General features: G+C 42.5%; 1 protein-coding gene and 1 long non-coding RNA gene across 2 annotated transcripts in view; one reads left to right on the top strand and one right to left on the bottom strand.

Annotated features, from left to right (window-relative positions):
• Positions 1–4,921: 4,921 nt before the first annotated feature.
• Positions 4,922–6,631, bottom strand: LOC115158765 (uncharacterized). Its single transcript, XR_003868731.1, has 3 exons — positions 6,535–6,631; positions 5,088–5,161; positions 4,922–4,956 (listed from the first exon to the last, which is right to left on the bottom strand). It is a non-coding gene; the product is annotated as an uncharacterized LOC115158765 (long non-coding RNA).
• Positions 5,548–21,857, top strand: part of ivns1abpa (influenza virus NS1A binding protein a) — a 38,294-nt gene continuing 21,984 nt past the window's right edge. Inside the window, exon 1 of the mRNA XM_029708063.1 lies at positions 5,548–5,734. The gene's annotated coding sequence lies outside the window, so the exon portion shown is untranslated. The remainder of the gene's footprint in view (positions 5,735–21,857) is intronic.

The raw sequence follows: 21,857 nt of genomic DNA, 5'->3' as shown, positions 1-21,857 counted from the left end.
TTGGGCCAAGAAACACGAGCAATGGACATTAGACCAGTGGAAATCTGTCCTTTGATCTGATGAGTACAAATTTGAGATTTTTGGTTCCAATTGCCGTGTCTTTGTGAGATGCAGAGTAGGTGAATGGAGGATCTCTGCATGTGTGGTTCCCACCGTGAAACATGGAGAAGGAGGTGTGATGGTATGGGGGTGCTTTGCTGGTGACACGGTCTGTGATTTATTTAGAATTCAAGACGCACTTAACCAGCATAGCTACCACAGCATTCTGCAGCGATACGCCATCCCATCTGGTTTGCGCTTAGTGAGACCAGACCTTGTGGCTCAAATGCATAAAGTGGGAAAGAAATTCCACAAATTTAACTTTTAACAAGGCACACCTGTTAACTGAAATGCATTCCAGTTGATGCAAGCTGGTTGAGATAATGCTAAGAGTGTGCAAAGCTGTCATCAAGGCAAAGGGTAGCTACTTTGAAGAATCTAAATTTTGGAATATATTTTGATTTGTTTTTATATTTTTTTGCTTACTACATGATTCCATATGTGTTATTTCATAGTTTTAATGTCTTCACTATTATTCTACAATGTAGAAAATAGTCAAAATAAAAAAAAAACATTGAATAAGTAGTGTGTGTCCAAACCTTCGACGGGTACTGAATAGTGTTCTTAATTTCAAACCACATTCAAACCTTTGAAAGGATTTAAAGACTAAGTTCAACTAAGAAAATCTAAATATACATGTTCTCAATGATGATTGTGTGGCAGGTTTGTTTTGTTGTGAGCATCCTGGCAGGTGCCTTCACTGACATTTTCAACATGTCCCTGATTGAGTCTGTAATACCAACATGTTTCAAGCAGACCACCATAGTCCCTGTGCCCAAGAACACGAAGGCAACCTGTCTAAATGACTACAGACCCGTAGCACTCACGTCCGTAGCCATGAAGTGCTTTGAAAGGGGGGTAATGGCTCACATCGACACCATTGTCCCAGAAACCCTAAACCCACTCTAATTTGCATACTACCCAAACAGATCCACAGATGATGCAATCTCTATTGCACTCCACACTGCCCTTTCCCACCTGGACAAAAGGAACACCTACGTGAGAATGCTATTCATTGGCTACAGCTCAGCCTTCAACACCATAGTACCCTCAAAGCTCATCACTAAGCGAAGGATCCTGGGACTAAACACCTCCCTCTGAAACTGGGTCCTGGACTTCCTGACGGGCCGCCCCCAGGTGGTGAGGGTAGGTAGCAACACATCTGCCACGCTGATCCTCAACACTGGAGCCCCTCAGGGGTGCGTGCTCAGTCCCCTCCTGTATTTCCTGTTCACCCACGACTGCAGGGCCAGGCACGACTCCAACACCATCATTAAGTTTGCAGACAACACAACTGATCACTGATAACGACGAGACAGCCTACAGGGAGGAGGTCAGAGACCTGGCCGGGTGGTGCCAAAATAACAACCTTTCCCTCAATGTAAACAAAGACTAAGGAGATGATTGTGGACTACAGGAAAAGAAGGACCGAGCACGCCCCCATTCTCATCGACGGAGCTGTAGTGGAGCAGGTTGAGAGCTTCAAGTTCCTTGGTGTCCACATCACCAACAAACTAGAATGGTCCAAACACACCAAGACAGTCGTGAAGAGGGCACGACAAAGCCTATTCCCCGTCAGGAAACTAAAAAGATTTGGCATGGGTCGTCAGATCCTCAAAAGGTTCTACAGCTGCAACATCGAGAGCATCCTGACTGGTTGCATCACTGCCTGGTATGGCAATTGCTCGGCCTCCGACCGCAAGGCACTACAGAGGGTACATCACTAGGGCTAAGCTGCCTGCCATCCAGGACCTCTACACCAGACGGGGTCAGAGGAAGGCCCTAAAAATTGTGAAAGACCCCAGCCACCCCAGTCATAGACTGTTCTCTCTACTATCGCATGGCAAGCAGTACCGGAGTGCCAAGTCTAGGACAAAAAGGCTTCTCAACAGTTTTTACCCCCAAGCCATAAGACTCCTGAACAGGTAATCAAATGGCTACCTGGACTATAAACTTACCCTAGTAAAATTGACTATCCTACCGATCCTCGACTGCTGGAACGTGTGTTACGGGTGGGTGTTGTTATCGTGACAAGTGAACTGAGATAAGGCGGAGCTTTACCTAGCATAGACTTATAGATGACCTGGAGCCAGTGGGTCTGGCGACGAATATGTAGCGAGGGCCAGCCGACTAGAGCATACAGGTCGCAGTGGTGGCTGGTATAAGGTGATTTGGTAACAAAACGGATGGCACTGTGATAGACTGGATCCAGTTTGCTGAGTAGAGTAATAGAAGCTATTTTGTAGATGACATCGCCGAAGTCGAGGATCGGTAGGATAGTCAATTTTACTAGGGTAAGTTTATAGTCCAGGTAGCCATTTGATTACCTGATATCATCCCCAAAGCCAACACCTCATTTGGCTGCCTTTCCTTCCAGTTCTCTTTTGTCAGTGACTGGAACGAACTGCAAAAATCGCTGAAGTTGAAGACTTTTATTTCCCTCCCCAACTTTAAACATCAGCTACTTGAGCTGCTTACCGATCGCTGCAGCTGTACATAGTCCATCTGTAAATTGTCCACCCAATCTACCCACCTCATCCCCATACTGTTTTTATTTTAATTTCTGCTCTTTTGCACACCAGTATTTCTACTTGCACATCATCATATGCTCATGTATCACTCCAGTGTTAATCTGCTACAATTGTAATTATTCGCTCCTATGGCCTATTTATTGCCTACCTCCTCATGCCTTTTGCACACACTGTATATAGACTTTCTTTTTTTCTACTGTGTCATTGACTTGTTTATTGTGTTATTGGCTTGTTTATTGTTTATTCCATGTGTAACTCTGTGTTGTTGTCTGTGTCACACTGCTTTGCTTTATCTTGGCCAGGTTGCAGTTGTAAATGAGAACTTGTTCTCAACTAGCCTACCTGGTTAAATAAAGGTGAAATAAAAAAAATGTAAAAAAATGTTTGCATTGTGTGCCCCCTCCCAACCCCTCTTTTACGCTGCTGCTACTCTCTGTTTATTATATATGCATAGTCACTTTAACTATACATTCATGTACATACTACCTCAATTGGCCCGACCAACCAGCACATTGGCTAACCGGGCTATCTGCATTGTGTCCCGCCACCCGCCAACCCCTCTTTTACGCTACTGCTACTCTCTGTTTATCATATATGCATAGTCACTTTAACCATACCTACATGTACATACTACCTCAATCAGCCCGAGTAACCGGTGCCGGTATATAGCCTCGCTACTGTATGTAGCCTCGCTACTGTTATTTTTCACTGTCTTTTTACTGTGGTTTTTATTTCTTTACTTACCTATTGTTCACCTAATACCTTTTTTTGCACTGTTGGTTAGAGTCTGGAAGTAAGCATTTCATTGTAAGGTCTACACCTGTTGTACTCGGCGCACGTGACAAATAAACTTTGATTTGATTTGATTTGACGGTGAGTTTGGGTCTCCTGCCTTGTAAATGTCAAGTGTGTTCCACCCTACCAAAGTCAGGACATTATGCATACACACAAAAGGGTAAGGAACAAGGTGAAATCTGATGCAGGCGGACATTGTTTGTCAGCGATAAACAGAGAATGCTGAGCAGACTGCCTAACAACAGGTCCTCCATTTCAAAGCCTCTGTAAAGAGCATGACCAAATCAAACACATTGGCTGAGTCCTGAATAACACCCTGTTTTAATACACTATAGGCTCTCACTCAGCCAGGAATGTGACTTCTCCCTACGTTGGTAACAGCCAGCGTGACAGTGACGATGTCTCCATGCCTAAATACCAGCCAGCACCAACCACCACTGTTCTGTTTTGCCATGATCCCTTGATTCATCCCACCCAGACACCAACCACCACTGTTCTGTTTTGCCATGATCCCTTGATTCATCCCACCCAGACACCAACCACCACTGTTCTGTTTTGCCATGATCCCTTGATTCATCCCACCCAGACACCAACCACCACTGTTCTGTTTTGCCATGATCCCTTGATTCATCCCACCCAGACACCAACCACCACTGTTCTGTTTTGCCATGATCCCTTGATTCACCCCACCCAGACACCAACCACCACTGTTCTGTTTTGCCATGATCCCTTGATTCATCCCACCCAGACACCAACCACCACTGTTCTGTTTTGCCATGATCCCTTGATTCATCCCACCCAGACACCAACCACCACTGTTCTGTTTTGCCATGATCCCTTGATTCATCCCACCCAGACACCATACACCACTGTTTTGACAAATTTGATATGTGTGTTGACTACCCCCCTGGGCTTGGTTGTTAGGTTAGCCCTCTGGTCTTACATACAAAGGACCGGCAGAGCTCTTCTACAATAGGGCTTTGGCTCAACTCTACTGTGCCATTACTGTCAGTGAATCAGTGGGCAGGAGGAGCCAGGTTCCAGAACGCTGTAGGACTGACACAGGCTAACTAGCATGAGGCTCATGTGGCTACAGTTTGTGATCCCTTAATCTGATCTAATCACTGTAGAGTACAGTAGACTAGTATAAGGCCTTAGCAACCATGCAGGGATCTATCTGAAGGTATGCCTTCCTCCCTGATGATGATGTCTGTAGGGGATAGTGGCTCTCAGGGATCTCCTAGCATCTCATGAGGCCTCATCAGGAGAGGAACAACAAGGTACTCATAGGAGAGTCGGGCTCAGGCAGAATATCGGTAGGCCTAGTGGCTCTAGACTATATCTAGTCAGTATACAAGACTAATCACCATCGGTAGGCAGTATACAGTAGGCTAGTCCCGATTTGTGGCGATGCTGTAACACATTTGCATTAAGAAAAAAACTAGACAACCCTTGTCTGTCACGAGTGTTGAATCAAAATAGACTTGCACTTACTCTGCTGATTGTCTGTCTGGTTGGTCCTTCAGCTGGTCTAGATTTGAGACAAAATATCCACAGTATTATTAAACCAACTTCAAAATGTTGGTCTCGGTGTGTGACAATCAAAATAATTGCTCGTGACCTAAGCACAGAAGTACTTGCACGCAAAGCATGCATACTTACCGATGTCATGCAGGCGTTTACATGGTTTTGCGCATGTCCCAGGTGATAGAACTTTAAACAGCAGTACCAGCGCTCTAAAAAGTGGGTAAATAATACTTCCCTGTGAATATTCTGTCTAAAATCTGACCAGCTGAAGGACCTACCGCACATACAACCCTGTAGAGTAAGTTCAAATGTATTTTTATTCAACAATCTGGCTTGTAAGTAAGCTTTCCAAGTTTTTGCAGTGATTTGTTTGATAGTATACCAATAATTGGTATATTAATCAAAGTCTAAAGTAAGATGATTAAATTAAATTATACTTTCCAGCAGATACAGAAGAAGTTGTAGAAATATAGGCCTGTTTTAGACATCTATTCATTACACAACTACTTGCCGCCCCGCCTGGTTGTTGGTACTTTTTCGCAGGCTGGCCTAGGCGTTGCTACGTCACGGGCAGGGTGGCACAGGGTTTTTTTTGAACGCGCTCGAGCCGCCCAGACACTCACTGCTCATTCAACTCGTCTGAGCTTCAGTCACATTGGAGAGGGAGAGGGACAGAGCGAGAGGGACCTGACAGAAAACTGCATCGTATTCGCTGTACCCACACAGACAACTCTGAATTTACATTAAATATGTCTATCACCATCTGCTGTCAAAAGCCCCAGGTAAGCTTTTATTTCTGCAAAATAGAGCTAGCGGATTGTCATTGTAGGCTACATCGTGTACTGTACGTAGGCTACTGGAGGAAATGGTTGCAAACAACGTGGTCATGGCTAACAGGGATCCAGCTTTTGTAAAATGAACGTCAGATTTGACTTTTTATAGCAGGTTAGGATTTACGCAGCAGGTTAGGCGAATTAACCTAGCAGGTTAGGATAATTAGATTAAGGTTAGGAAAAGGGTTAGTTTATATGCAAACATTTTAACTTGACCAAACGAGGTGGTTTGCTTGGTTTTATACGCTGACCTCTGTGAGGTCATTGTTCTAGATCTAGAATAGAGTCTTTACTGAACTGTCGATGTTTTAACTTGAATTGGCGATGGTTGTGGTTGTTACATTGTTGTTACATTGCATCTTCCCGCCTTATAGCGGAACGGATGGACACCAGCGTGTCGTTGGCAACACAGCGGTTAGTGCAATAACAATTTATCAGAAATAAATCAGTTGATATTATGCTGCACCGCATACCAATTGTTGGTAGGTTTTTGCAAGAAAGACAATCTGTACAATATTGATTTGTGAATTCGCTTGTCCGGACATGTTCTCACTGGCTGGCAAGGGGGGGGGGGGGTAGCTGAGCTCTGGCACGTTTACCAGGCAGACCTACCACTACAGAGCTAATGTTAACTAATATCGTTCCGTTTTCCTCTTTTGTAATACACAGTAATCGCCTCGTGTTCATTTTTTTTTGTGTGCGTAGTTAGTAGTGTAAAGTCAAGCTGATGAGATTTTGGCTCCACTGACCTACATTCGGATAGTAGGGGACCGGTAGGTAGACAAAGACATAGGCTAGTCATAATGCCGGGGGCTGTGGTCCGCTCTCTCTCTCTCTCTCTCTCTCTCTCTCTCTCTCTCTCTCTCTCTATGGCGGGCACAATATGATGCAAGCATGCGCCAATGTACGTTATGCGCGCGCCCAGACTAGGCTCAGCGACAGACTGGTTGAGCCAGCCAATAGAACTGCTTCAGAATGGACCAATCATCTCAGAGGGGCGGTTGTTACGCTCGCTGGGACTGCCCACAGGCAGCGTGGCAACACATGGGTACAATTTGTCCTTTTCCCCTTTCGAGATTGATACATTGTACAACTATTTTATTCCGTGTTACTCTTGGCATTATTTAAAGGAAAGGTTCACCCATTTTGAATGGTATATTGTTTTTGTGCATCTCTGAGTGATGTTCTATCGATTCCTTGGGTCATTTCATGTTTTCATATGTAACTGAGTTATTGTGGTTCAATCAAGCTGATATCCGGCCGGTATGACGTAGCACTGTGATAAAGTCGCTCTCACTACACTGGAAGTTAATAGGAAAACGACTTTTATATCGCAAAAACCTTTAAAAATAATGTCAGATTTAAAAACTGGCTGATGTCATAACTCCAGGAGAATGTCTCCTCTCGAATGAGCCATTGATCATATTTTTGTGATATTCCTACCCTGAGAAATGTGTAATTTAACAGAGGGTCTAGCACATTTGTCCTATTTGTCTGCCTCTTTAGGCCAGGGTGCATTGCATGGTGCAGTTGCCAGAGATATTATAGAAAGGAGATAGGAATCCAATGAATGAAGGAATGTATAACGCAGCACCCAGCAGAGTGTCGACCAATCGTGTTCAAGATGTCATGCTTCTTCACACGGTTGCTAAGCTAACAGTCACGCAATCCCTTCTCAAAGTCGGTGTATATGTGGAGAAAATTGCCTATTTTCCTCTAAAGTACGTAATGTCACAATTCCAAAGCAATACGATATTACAGATAGCAGGTTAATTGTCTTGCGTCATAGAAATGTGATGTACTTCTTGTTGACGAAATTCCTGCAAATGTTGGGGGTTTGAGCCAGCGCCCCATAGACTCCCATTCACTCCTTTTAGGAGAGCGCTCCTTGTCCCATAATCGCCCAGAATGCACCGAGTGGCCCATTGACGTAGAATGGACACCGTTTCCCATCTCCTCAAAAGTATGTCTGAGGTTGCAAATGTTAGACTCCACCCTGAGGCTCATCGATCTACAGGTTGAACATGGTGAGATTGTAGATTCCTAGATTGATTGTGCGATTTTACAGCTAACTACCTACTTGACATACTACTATTGTCTTTGGTATTATTGTGTGTAGCTATGTTTGCTAGCTAGCTACCAAGCTAGCCAGACTAAAGAGAGAGCATTGCATTGCAGATTTTGTATTCGACTTGAGCTGCAATAGATTTCCACAACGATTTTCCATGTTGTTACCAACCTCATTATAATGCCAAAATGAAACATTTGTTCACAAAAAATATTGTTCTCAAATATTAGTGTTATGTAACACTGTAAATTAAAGGAATGAGTTGTTTTGGGTGGAATTTTCCTTTAATGCCACAGACTGAAAATACATTTGTGCGTTTACCTATACATTTTTTGATTGGTTGGTATTTTGGTCCATTAATGAGTATTTCCAAAAAGTAAACATAAAAATGTCAAACTTTATGAAAATTTATATTTTGTTTAGTTTATCATACTACTTTCATCAATATTTCAATGAATTTTAACCTCTCTGGGAAATGTGGGACACACTATTCAACAGCCAGTGAAATAGCAGGGCGGCAAATTCAAAACGACAAAAATCTCACAATTCAAATTTCTTAAACATACAACTATTATATCCCATTTTAAATATACACTTCTCGTTAATCCAACCACAGTGTCCGATTTCAAAAAGGCTTTATGGCGAAAGCATAACATTAGATTATGTTAGGACAGCGCCTAGGCAAGAAAAACCACACAGCCATTTTCCAAGCAAGGTGAAGCGTCACAAAAACCAGAATTACAGCTAAAATGAATCACTAACCTTTGATGATCTTCATCAGATGGCACTCATAGGACTTCATGTTACACAATACATATATGTTTTGCTCGATAAAGTTCATATTTATATCCAAAAACCCCATTTTACATTGGCGTGTAATGTTCAGAAATGTTTTGCCTCCCAAAACTTCCGGTGATGAGCACATCAATTTACAGAAATACTCATCATAAACGTTGATAAAATATTAAACTGTTACTCAAAGAGTCATAGATACACTTCTCCTTAATGCAACCGCTGTGTCAGATTTCAAAAAAACTTTACAGCGAAAGCACACTTTGCAATAATCTGAGTACAGCGCTCAGACAACAACAAGCAATACAGATACCCGCCATTTTGGAGTCAACTAAAATCAGAAATAGCATTATAAATATTCACTTACCTTTGTTGATCTTCATCAGAATGCACTCCCAGGAATCCCAGTTCCACAATAAATGTTTGTTTTGTTCGATAAAGTCCATCATTTATGTCCAAATACCTCCTTTTTGTTCGCGCGTTTAGCCCACTACTCCAAATGCAGGAAGCGCGCAAAATGTCACAACGAAAAGTCAAAAAGAGTTCTATTTACGTTCGTAGAAACATGTCAAACGATGTATAGCATCAATCTTTAGGATGTTTTTATCATAAATCTTCAGTAATATTCCAACTGGACAATTCCAATGTCTTCAGAAATGAAAAGGCACACAGCTAACTCTCACGGGAGTGCGCGCCACTGAACTCATGTCATTCTCTCAGTCATCTGACTCCAGGACCTGTTATTTTCTCCTCATTCACAGTAGAAGCATGAAACAACGTTCTAAAGACTGTTGACATCTAGTGGAAGCCTTAGGAAGTGCAAAATGACCCCACAGACACTGTATACTGGATAGGGAATCATTTGAAAAACTACAAACCTCAGATTTCCACACTTCCTGGTTGGATTTTTCTCAGGTTTTTGCCTGCCATATGAGTTCTGTTATACTCACAGACATCATTCAAACAGTGTTAGAAACTTCAGAGTGTTTTCTATCCAAATCTACTTATAATATGCATATCCTATCTTCTGGGCCCAATTAGCAGGCAGTTTAATTTGGGCACGTTATTCATCTGAATTTCCAAATACTGCCCCCTGTCGCCAAAAAGTTAATGGGTGGAAATACTAGAATGTGAAAACGTGGGCGTGGCAATCTGCCATACTAGCCTGCAGGTCATTATGTTCCACTGTGGCTTTAGCATTCTGGGGACTTCTAATTGTTGTCTGTTTTCTGCACCATTGTGATTAAACAGTCAAATGGAAACCGAGAGAAAAAACCCTTTAGAAACTAGTAACCCTCTATGGCAGTATCTCTTTTTTTTCTCCACTGCCTGTTTCTCTACCAGCCTGTCTGTCTGTACCTCAATCTTACTGTCTCTTCATTTCTCTCTCGTCTCTCCCAGTCGGTCTCGTTTATCAACACCCTCCTTGTCTTCCCAAAGATTCGGCCTGGTGTGATCAAGTCGTCCCCTTGACTGCTGTGATTTCCCAAAACGAACAGTCTAGTTCATGTGAAAGTGCTTACCAATATCTACTCTTATTAATGTATATTTCCTCTTGTCTCTACACTCCTTACTACAGTCTCCAGTTAGTGTACTGTACTCTAGCTGGAGCATGGAGGTTGAGTTTATTGTTCAGCCTCCGTGCCCAACCAACACTACTGTATAGTGCCAGCTGGCCAGAAGATTGATCTGTATTCTACTCCTGGCCACCTGATCTTAAAACAGATGTCTAAAGGGAAGGAACAGGGTTAGCTAATTTTGCTTATCATTCACACATAATCAACCCCTGAAATGTAGACAGACTAACAGGGTTGGCATGCTGAATGTTTGTTGTTTATAACTTACTGTGCTTTATGAAGACTTTATACAGTACCAGTCAAAAGTTTGGACCCACCTACATATTCAAGGGGTTTTCTTTATTTGTACTATTTTCTACATTGTAGAATAATACTGAAGACATAAAATCTATGAAATTACACATATGCAATCATGTAGTAACCAAAAAAGGGTTAAACAAATGAAAATATATTTTACATTTGAGATTCTTCAATGTAGCCACCCTTTGCCTTGAAGACAGCTTTGCAGACTCTTGGCATTCTCTCAACCAGCTTCACTTGGAATGCTTTTCCAAAAGTCTTGAAGGAGCTCCCACATATGCTGCGCACTTGTTGGCTGCTTTTCCTTCACTCTGCGGTCCAACTCATCCCAAACCATCTCAATTGGGTTGAGGTCAGGTGGTTGTGGAGGCCAGGTCATCTGATGCAGCACTCCATCACTCTCCTTCTTGGTCAAATAGCTCTTACATAGCCTGGAGGTGTGTTGGGTCATTGTCCTGTTGAAAAACAAATGATAGTTCCACTAAGAGCAATCCAGATGGGTTGGCGTATTGCTGCAGAATGCTGTGGTAGCCATGCTGGTTAAGTGTGCCTTGCATTCTAAATAAATCACAGACAGTTTCACCAGCAAACCACCATCACACCTCCTCCTCCATGTTTCACGGTAGGAACCTCATACGCGGAGATCATCCGTTCACCTACTCTGCATCTTACAAAGAAACGGCGGTTGGAACCAAACATCTCAGATTTGGACCTATCAGACCAAAGGACAGATGTCCACAGGTCTAATGTCCATTGCTCGTGTTTCTTGGCCCAAGCAAATCTCTTCTTGTTATTGATGTCCTTTAGCAGTGGTTTCTTTGCAGCAATTCGACCATGAAGGCCTGATTCACTCAGTCTCCTCTGAACAGTTGATGTTGAGATGTGTCGGTTACTTCAACTCTGTGAAGCATTTATTTGGGCAGAAATCTTTGAGGCTGGTAACTCTAATGAACTTATCCTCTGCAGCAGAGGGAACTCTGGGTCTTCCTTTCCTGTGGCGGTCCTCATGAGAGCCAGTTTCATCATAGCACTTGATGGTTTTTGCGACTGCACTTGAAGAAACTTTAAAAGTTCTTGAAATGTTACGGATTGACTGAACTTTGTGATGGACTGTCATTTCTCTTGCTTATTTGAGCTGTTCTTGCCATAATATGAACTTGGTCTCTTACCAAATAAGGCTATCTTCTGTATACCACCTCTTCCTTGTCACAACACAACTCAGTGGCTCAAACGCATTAAGAAGGAAAGAAATTCCACAAATTAACTTTTAACAAGGCCCACCTGTTCATTCCAGGTGACTACCTCATGAAGCTGGTTGAGAGAATGCCAAGAGTGTGCAAAGCTGTCATCAAGGCAAAGGGTGGCTACTTTGAAGAATCTTACATATAAAGTGTATTTTGATTTATTTAACACTTTTTTGGGTTACTACGTGATTCCATATCTGTTATTTCATAGTTTTGATGTCTTCACTATTATTCTACAATGTATAAAATAGTAAAAAATAAAGAAAACCCCTTGAATTAGTTGGTGTGTCCAAACTTTTGACTGGTACTGTATGTCCACCACCCGTTCAGAATGATTATCGGAATCCGGGGAGTGGTGCTTTAATTAGGACTGAAAATCCCGTGTCCCTGTGATTGAGAAAGAAAGGTGAAGAGCTGTGGAAGGAGCAGAGAGCTTTGGTGGAGAAGAGAGGTATAGGGGGAGAAAGAGGAGAGGGATTTAGAAGAATGAGGCAGGCAGGGGATAGAAAGGAGAAGAGGGAGGAGTCAGATGGCGGGGGAGTGAATGGAGAGAAGAGAGGGGGAGGGGACAGGAAAGGAGCAGAGAGGCTGTGGTGCATTTAGGAGTCTCCTGACAGATGTTGCACAACTGTTAGTGGGCCGACCGACCCACATCTGTACAGACGGGGGGCTGTGCCCTCACTGACCTACAACACACACTGTACATACTGTACACTGGTGTACAAACAGACCCTTGATTCAACTATTGCTAACATGCTCAGACACGGACATACACAGTTACACACACATTCCATTTTATAACCAGTCTGGCTCACTCTTGTCACTTCATTCTGCATGCAAGCTATGGCACATCCACCATCCTAACACACACACACACACACACACCGAGAGTGGGTGGGAGACACACCAGGTTAAAAAAACATACCAGATGTTCTGGACCGTGCCTCAGTCTGGTGTAAGTCATGTGACATGCTGTTCTTTTCCACAGCAATGCAATGCACCAGATGTAGACTGTGCCTCAGTGTGGTGTAAGTCATGTGACATGCTGTTCTTTTCCACAGCAATGCAATGCATTTTTCATAGTTTCTTTTCTTCCTCGTCCTGTACTCCTGACATGCAAGCACCACCTCAACATCAACATATGTGAAAATTGCACCTATCTACAAAACAGTAGAAACAGTAGTAAAAAATATAAAGGAAGATGAGTGTTTCCAATGACATCATCGACCAATTAGTAGGCAATACCTACTCAGATTTGGTTGAAGTCACATGATACACACCGATGATGTCATATGACATCCTCATCTTCTCTCTTTTACCACAAAACATACAGTGCATTCTGAAAGTATTCAGACCCCTTGACTTTTTCCACATTTTGTTATGTTACAGCCTTATTTAAAAAAAATTATAATTAAAAAATGATTTAAATGGTTGAGTAGATAGGCATAGACTGGTGCTTTTGCTGTCCGTTACACGTCTTGTTGGCTGACGGAAGGTAAATGTGGACAGTTCTCCTAACATCGTCAATGTGCACCTTAGAATTCGATAAGAAGGACGTGCATCGTTGCATCCCTGATGTGACGGTCTTCCCTAGTAGCCTGCTTCAGAGCTGCGATGCCCTTGATAATTGAGATATCTGAGAGAGACGTGAGTGAGAGGTGCTTCGGAGCAGGGCAAGGGAATTATAATTATTATATTCAGCCCATAGGCACAACGGCCAATTTGACTGCAAGGCATGGATTGTTTTTAGGGGGCATTAAGGCCACACTAGGAGGCATCGACGGCCATGGCGGGAAATTCAAGGCTTGGCGACAAGGTTCTAGACACATTATTTTTTTCAGTGCCAAGTAAGGCCACAGAGATGGTAGCCTATGATTAAAACAGTAAGCCATTTCAGCTAACATATCCAGGGAATGCATACTGACCTTTATGCAATATTATATATTAAGAAGTGAGAAATGCATTATACAGTTGAAGTTGGAAGTTTACATACACTTAGGTTGGAGTCATTAAAACTCGTTTTTCAACCACTCCACAAATTTCTTGTCAGCAAACTATAGATTTGGCAAGTCGGTTAGTACATCTACTTTGTGCATGACACAAGTCATTTTTCCAACAATTGTTTACACACAGATTTTTTCACTTATAATTCACTGTATCACAATTCCAGTGGGTCAGAAGTTTACATGCACTAAGCTGACTGTGGCTTTAAACAGCTTGGAAAATTCCCCAAAATGATGTCATGGCTTTAGAAGCTTCTAATTTGCATAATTTGAGTCAATTGGAGGTGTACCTGTGGATGTATTTCAAGGCCTAACTCCAAACTCAGTGCCTCTTTAATAGACATCATGGGAAAATACAAATAAATCAGCCAAGACCTCAGAAAAAATTGTAGGCCTCCACAAGTCTGGTTCAGCAAGGAAGAAGCCACTGCTCCAAAACCGCCATAAAAAAGCCAGACTACGGTTTGCAACTGCACATGGGGACAAAGATTGTACTTTTTGGAGAACTGTCCTCTGGTCTGATGAAACAAAAATATAACTGTTTGGCCATAATGACCATCGTTATGTTTGGAGGAAAAAGGGGGAGGCTTGCGGGGGTGGCAGCATCATGTTGGGGTGCTTTGTTGCAGGAGGGACTTGTGCACTTCACAAAATAGATGGCATCATGAGGGAGGAAAATTATGTGGATATATTGAAGCAACATCTCAAGATGTCGGTCAGGAAGTTAAAGCTTGGTCGCAAATGGGTCTTCCAAATGGACATTGACCCCAAGCAAATGGCTTAAGGACAAAGTCTAGGTATTGGAGTGGCCATCACAAAGCCCTGACTTCAATCCTATAGAAATTTTGTGGGCAGAACTGAAAAAGCGTGTGCGAGCAAGGAGGCCTAGCAACCTGACTCAGTTACACCAGCTCTGTCAGGAGGAATGGGCCAAAATTCACCCAACTTATTGTGGGAAGCTTGTGGAATGTCCGAAATGTTTGACCCATGTTAAACCAATATAAGGCAATGCTACAAAATACTAATTGAGTGTATATAAACTTCTGACCCACTGGGAATGTGATGAAAGAAATAAAAGCTGAACTAAATCATTCTCTATACTATTATTCTGACATTTCACATTCTTAAAATAAAGTGGTGATCCTAACTGACCTAAGACGGAATTTTTACTAGGATTAAATGTCAGGAATTGAGTTAAATGTCAGGAGTTTAAATGTATTTGTCTAAGGTGTATGTAAACTTCCGACTTGAACTATATACTCCCAGAAAGCTGTAACTCTCCTCTCTGTAACTAGAACAATAGTAGTTGCTTTGAAAACAACTGTATTTTTCCCACAACTGCATTCTGAGGAATGTTTGTGCTTCTCAGAATGCATCTCTCCCTCTTCCGTTTGCACAGTGGGGAGAGGGAGTGAGAGTGGATCGCTCACACAGCAGCAGACAGGGTAACGGAGACAGGCAGATACTTTCATAGCAGGAATCAACATAATGCACAGGCTATTACTGTTGATCAAATAATGGTTTAAGAAAGATCTACAGGAACATACCGACATACGCATAATGCTTCGGTAAGAGTCAGGTCTTTCTTAGTAGCTCTAACACTGTCACGTCCTGACCAGCAGAGGGTGTTGTTGTGTAGTTTTGGTCAGGACGTGGCAGAGTATGTCTGTGTATGTGTGTTCTGGGTGTTGTATTTCTGTGTGGCTCCCGATCAGGGACAGCTGGTGATCGTTGTTCCTGATTGGGAGTCATATAATTAGGAGTATGTTTGTCACTTGGGTTTGTGGGTGGTTGTGATAACACTGCTAGTCTTTTTGTATGTATAGCCTGTTGGCCTGTCCGAAGTTTCATTCGTGTTTATTTTTTTTTGTGTATTCTTTATTCTTTACATTAAAAGATGAGTATCCACATCCCGCTTGCATTTTGGTCTGACTCTGACTTCGAGATATCTTCAGATGAAGGAGAATATTATGACAAACACGCCATCATAAAATGTTTATTTTACCTGATTCCATTTAATTTGTCCCCAAATTCTCCAGTTTTGTTTTTCCAGGTTTCAGTTTTTCCTAGTTTGTTTTTCAGGTTTTCGCTCTCAATCACCACATTTTTAATAGGGAAACAACACAGTTAGATGTTCTAAGTCTACAACAATGCTTAAACCACACCAGGAGACCACTTTTGAGGTCTGGTGTAGTTACCCTTTAATTCAAGTGCATACCAGCCAGAAACGGTTTGGTTAGCGATGTTTCTGTAGCGCTCATTTGATTGCGGAGTTTGCAAAACAAATGGCCACTGGATTGATGCAAATAATCATGATATCATTCTGCCAGGTAGACATAGGCTACTTTGTAGTTAACATTTCATCGAGAAGGTTTTCGGAAAGCCTTTCCATCTATCAGAAAATGATTGTCATTGCATTAGCATCATTGCTAAAGGCTACACAAAGTAGTAGACAAACGTGAAAACCACACAGATAGGGCATTCCAGTGCCGTTCGTTGCCTCTTCAGAAAGTTTAAGGAAAATATGAATCACTGATGCATTTTGTTCAGGTCTTCTGATAATCTTGGGTCAATTAAAGGTCCAACGCAGCTGTTTTTATCTCCATCAAAACAGGCAGACATTTCAGGTAGTCTTAAAAAAAAAAACTCACACTTAAAGGGCATGATCAATTTCACAGTATTATTCCATCCTCATAGTGTTAAAATATATATAAAACACTGAAAAATCACGCTTTTTCCTGCACTGGGCCTTTAATGAATGTTCTAATAAAGTTCAATACATTTAGTTGATTTCCATTTTGGAATATTGTTGAATTCCGTTTTAATGTCTGAATTCTGGGATTCCGTCCTCGTTTTATAGGGCCCTAGGCAAGCGATAGCAGATACTGCTGGTAATCAGCTAACCAAGTGGACCACACAGCCACAGGCAGACACAGGTCATATAGCTGATCCAACCAGGTCTTCCCAGTACGATCATCTATCATTTACCTCCCTGTGCTCTGTTGCCAAGAAACCAACACATTAAGCCTGTTTTTTTTGCCCTATGGTTTAGTTACACTCAAAAGCGGCTTTGTTGAATGAAGGCCCAGTGTGATAGGAGAGTCGGATAGGATTCACCACAAGGCTGACTCGCTACTTCTATAAATCTCAGGTTTAAGATTAGATCCTGGGACTGGGAGCTCAGCTGCATTCGTCTAGCCAGAGCAGAGAAGCGCAGAATAAGGTTTAACATAAAGGAGTATTCCATTCCCCCGAGTGTGATCGTTTTAAGACCTATCGACTCAAATGGCCATGGCTGGCTTGTGGCTACACCGCCGATGTCGACCCAGAGGCTTTTAAAGCTTTTCTTCAGTCTGCCATGATCGTGGGAATCAATGGTGCATCTTCACTGATAACTGGTGTCACATACAACTGTTGTCTGCTGTTGGACTGAAGTGGTGGTTCCTGGAGAGGAGGAAAGTCTCACACACACAACCAGCTGAGGCCAATATGTCGGGGGAAGGAAAGGGCTTCAGGAAAGTCTTTCACACATGGTTATATGGCGGTTTTAAGAGTGAGGTGGTGGTTCCTGAAGAGGTGGACAGTCAGACACAACACACAACACAACACTCAACGCGACTTGTTGAGCACCATAGTTGTCAGCACCAGTGACAGCAGTTGGGTTGGCTATAACATTACAGTTAGGTTGGCTATAACATTACAGTTAGGTTGGCTATAACATTACAGTTAGGTTGGCTATAATATCACAGTTAGGTTGGCTATAATATCACAGTTAGGTTGGCTATAACATTACAGTTAGGTTGGCTATAACATTACAGTTAGGTTGGCTATAATATCACAGTTAGGTTGGCTATAATATCACAGTTAGGTTGGCTATAACATTACAGTTAGGTTGGCTATAATATCACCGTTAGGTTGGCTATAATATCACAGTTAGGTTGGCTATAACATTACAGTTAGGTTGGCTATAATATCACAGTTAGGTTGGCTATAACATTACAGTTAGGTTGGCTATAACATTACAGCTAGGTTGGCTATAACATTACAGTTGGGTTGGCTAAAACATTAAAGTTAGGTTGGCTATAACATTACAGTTAGGTTGGCTATAACATCACAGTTAGGTTAGCTATAACATTGCATGCACACCATTAAAATAGAAAGTGCAGTTCCATGTTGCCTAATGATTCTCACATAACCCACACATCCAGATTCCCTGGAATGGTGACTGGTTCTTCCTAATATGGGCATTTTGACATTTTTTTTGACTGTTCCGAGTACTCACATGATTTTTATTTTTAGAACACATTTCTCTTTAGGCCTGTGCCAACTGTGCACAACAATGACAAATGTATCATTACCATTACAGATAACAGATCCTAATAGCTAAATTGGCCCTTATACACTGAGTGTAGAAAACATTAGGGACTCTTTCTATGACATACACTGACCAGGTAAATCCAGGTGAAATCTGGGATCCCTTATTGATGTCACTTGTTAAATCCACTTCAGTAAGTGTTAAAGAAGGGGAGGAGACCAGATAAAGAAGTATTTTTAACCTCTCTCGGGTATGTGGGACGAAATCGTCCCACCTAGTCAACAGCCAGTGGAATCGAGTGGCACGAAATTCAAAAACCTTAACCTTAACCTATTGTCCAGGTTTGGATAGAAAACACTCTGAATTTTCTAAAACTGTTTGAATGGTGTCTGTGAGTATAACAGAACTCCTATGGCAGGCAAAAACCTGACAAGGTTTCAAGCAGGAAGTACCCTGTCTGACAAGGAGTCGTGCGTCTTGCATCTGTTTATTGAAAAGTAAGGATCTTAGCTGTAACGTGACAATTCCCAGGGCTCCGATAGGCTCTCAGAACCCGGGAAATACCTGAAGGTTGACGAGGCAGCCTCAGGCTGAAACACATTATCGCCTTTGGTAAGTGGCGGCTCAGAGGACCTTTGAATGAGGCGCGTGCACGATTCGCTCCTGAGGATAAATTTTATTCGGCTGTTTAGGCTCAATGCATATTCCTGGTCGGAATATTATCACTTTTCTACGAGATAAATGGCATAAAAATTGGTTTTAAACAGCGGTTGACGTGCTTCGAAGTACGGTAATGGAATATTTAGACATTTTTTGTCACGCCAATGCGCCATGCGCAAGACCGTGATGTAGCATTCTGATAGTGTCTAGAACTCACGAACAAAACATCGCTGTTTGGATATAACGATGGATTATTTGGGACCAAACCAACATTTGTTATTGAAGTAGAAGTCCTGGCAGTGTATTCTGACGAAGAACAAGCAAGGTAAGAACATTTTTCTTATAGGAAATGTGATTTTGGTGGAGGCTGACCTGGGTGGGTGTCTAAATAGCTAGCCCTGTGATGCCGGGCTATGTACTTAGATTATTGCAAAATGTGCTTCATCCGAAAAGCTATTTTAAAATCGGACATATCGAGTGCATAGAGGAGTAATGTATCTACAATTCTTAAAATAATTGTTATGCTTTTTGTGAACGTTTATCGTGAGTAATTTAGCAAACTGTTAGTAAATTCCCCGGAAGTTTGCGGGGGTTATGCTTTTTCTGAACGTCACATGCTAATGTAAAAAGCTGTTTTTTGATATAAATATGAACTTGATTGAACAGACATGCATGTATTGTATAACACAATGTCCTAGGTGTGTCATCTGATGAAGATCATAAAAGGTTAGTGCTGCATTTAGCTGTGGTTTGGGTTTATGTGACATGATATGCTAGCTTGAAAAATGGGTGTCTGATTATTTCTGGCTGGGCACTCTGCTGACATAATCTAATGTTTTGCTTTCGTTGTAAAGCCTTTTTGAAATCGGACAGTGGGGTTAGATTAACGAGATTCTTGTCTTTAAATAGCTGTAAAATAGTCATATGTTTGAGAAATTGAAGTAATAGTATTTCTACCGATTCAAAAATCGTGCCACTGGATTTCAGTGGCTGTTACGTAGGTGGGACGAGTTCGTCCCACATGCGCCAGAGAGGTTAAAAATGCTATAACTTAAATTTCTCAAACATATGACTATTTTACACCATTTTAAAGACAAGACTCTCGTTAATCTAACCACATTGTCCGATTTCAAAAAGGCTTTACAACGAAAGCAAAACATTAGCAATTGAGGGTGTGATGCTTGGCTTGTTTTTTTTTTTTGTGCCCCGCAGATGGACCACTAGAGCAAATTAACATTGTTTTAAAGATAACATTTCACTTGCCCCTTCGGGCAGCCACAATGCACATTCCACCAAATAGTTTAACAGTATTTGAAAAAAAAAGAAGTGATCTCTGGGTAAAGATCGGAATTTTGACTTCCTTTCGGGTACTCTAGAACTCATGGCCATCCCTCGTTCTCCCTTCTGCTGTTGTGTGTCGTTTCATTATGTAGCAGCTTCTACGCTGCCTATCCCTCCATGTCTCCACTGGGATAAAACCGTTAGAATTCCTGGGATTTATCGTCTAGGACACCCAGGACCGAGTTTGGGAAAGCCTTGATTAATTCATACTGGGAGATGGAATAACATAGCCGTGTTCACATAGGGCTTGGTAGTCCGACTCAGCTGTATGTCTCCAGTCCACCCAATATCATAGCTGTTGTAATGCAAAGGCATGAACACCCGACAAATGCGTGTAGATGTCTATTTCACCAGCCACATTGGTGGGTGGTCAATTCGCAGGGCTCTACAGACAGAGCATTATATTTGCGAATAACAATATGCGAGTTACGGTTAGAAGAGTGCTACAGTATGTTGTTTTCAAAGTATTTCTGCTGTTTTGTTTCATGGCTGCTAGTCGCACAAAGAAATAGGAATCTTATATCCCACCTCGCGCAGAAGCGCTGCCTGGTGGGGAGCTGTGCGCAATGAATGAAGTGCTGATGGATTTACTTTTTGGTCATTTGTTTTTGGAGGCGCTGTTAACAGGAGGCGCTGTAAACAGGCATTAAAGTTGGTCTAATTTACTCAAAAGTCTACAAAGTGAGACATTGTCCTCGTGTTTCTTGGCTATGCACATTGTTTTTGTTCACAAGCTCTGTTGTGTTTCAACGTTAGTTTGGGTCTGCTGCTTCAACTGATAGTGACAGGCCATAGTCAGATGCCAAATCTTACACACAGTGACAGGGCCCCAGTGGCCCGGTTACCACGGTAACCTCCCGCCCTTAAAGGGGCAGCTGAAAATGTTTTTCTCTGATATTTTGATTAAAACACTCAAAAATGAAATGAAATGTACCAATATGCCACGTTACTTCTTACTAATACATTTCTTGTTTTCGAAACATTACAAAGCATGGTCATCTGTTTGTTTTTTTATGTAATTATGGGCGAAAAAGAATTTGTCTGGTAGAAAATCTGAGTGGCTGGTGGACCCAAAAGTAAATTTTAGACCCTGCATAAAATAGAGGACAGTTAATGGTTTGGGTTGGGGTCTTGTGGGTGTGGTCTTAATGGTGGATTTTGATTGGTGAGATCCTGCGGCGAGAGTTTGTGGATCCAAAGGCGTGCCAGCTAGGTGAGAGCTGTAACAGGGTCAAGACATGTTTTAAGACATTGGGGTATGCTTGGAAGAGGGTTAGTTTGAGACAGATTAGGAGCTGGTGGTTGGGCTGGGCTGGTTAGCACGTGGTGGAGGGGGCAGGGCAGGGCAGGGAAGAGGGCTAGTTTGAGACAGATTAGGAGCTGGTGGTTGGGCTGGGCTGGTTGGCACATGGTGGAGGGGGCAGGGCAGGGAAGAGGGCTAGTTTGAGACAGATTAGGAGCTGGTGGCTGGTGGCTGGGCTGGTTGGCACGTGGTGGAGGGGGCAGGGCAGGGAAGAGGGCTAGTTTGAGACAGATTAGGAGCTGGTGGCTGGGCTGGTTGGCACGTGGTGGAGGGGGCAGGGCAGGGAAGAGGGCTAGTTTGAGACAGATTAGGAGCTGGTGGCTGGGCTGGTTGGCACGTGGTGGAGGGGGCAGGGCAGGGATCTGAGGGGCAGGCCTTACTACAAAAGGCCACATGCCTGGAAAAGAGGTGAGAGAGGGACACTGAAGGAGTGGGAAAGGGGAGGGAGGGGCTTAATGCTACTGAGGAA

The sequence above is a fragment of the Salmo trutta genome, chromosome 22 (genome assembly GCF_901001165.1).
Source record: "Salmo trutta chromosome 22, fSalTru1.1, whole genome shotgun sequence".
Taxonomy (NCBI): domain Eukaryota; kingdom Metazoa; phylum Chordata; class Actinopteri; order Salmoniformes; family Salmonidae; genus Salmo; species Salmo trutta.
Note: the sequence above shows the minus strand (reverse complement) of the source record. Positions and strands in the feature narration are given on the sequence as shown.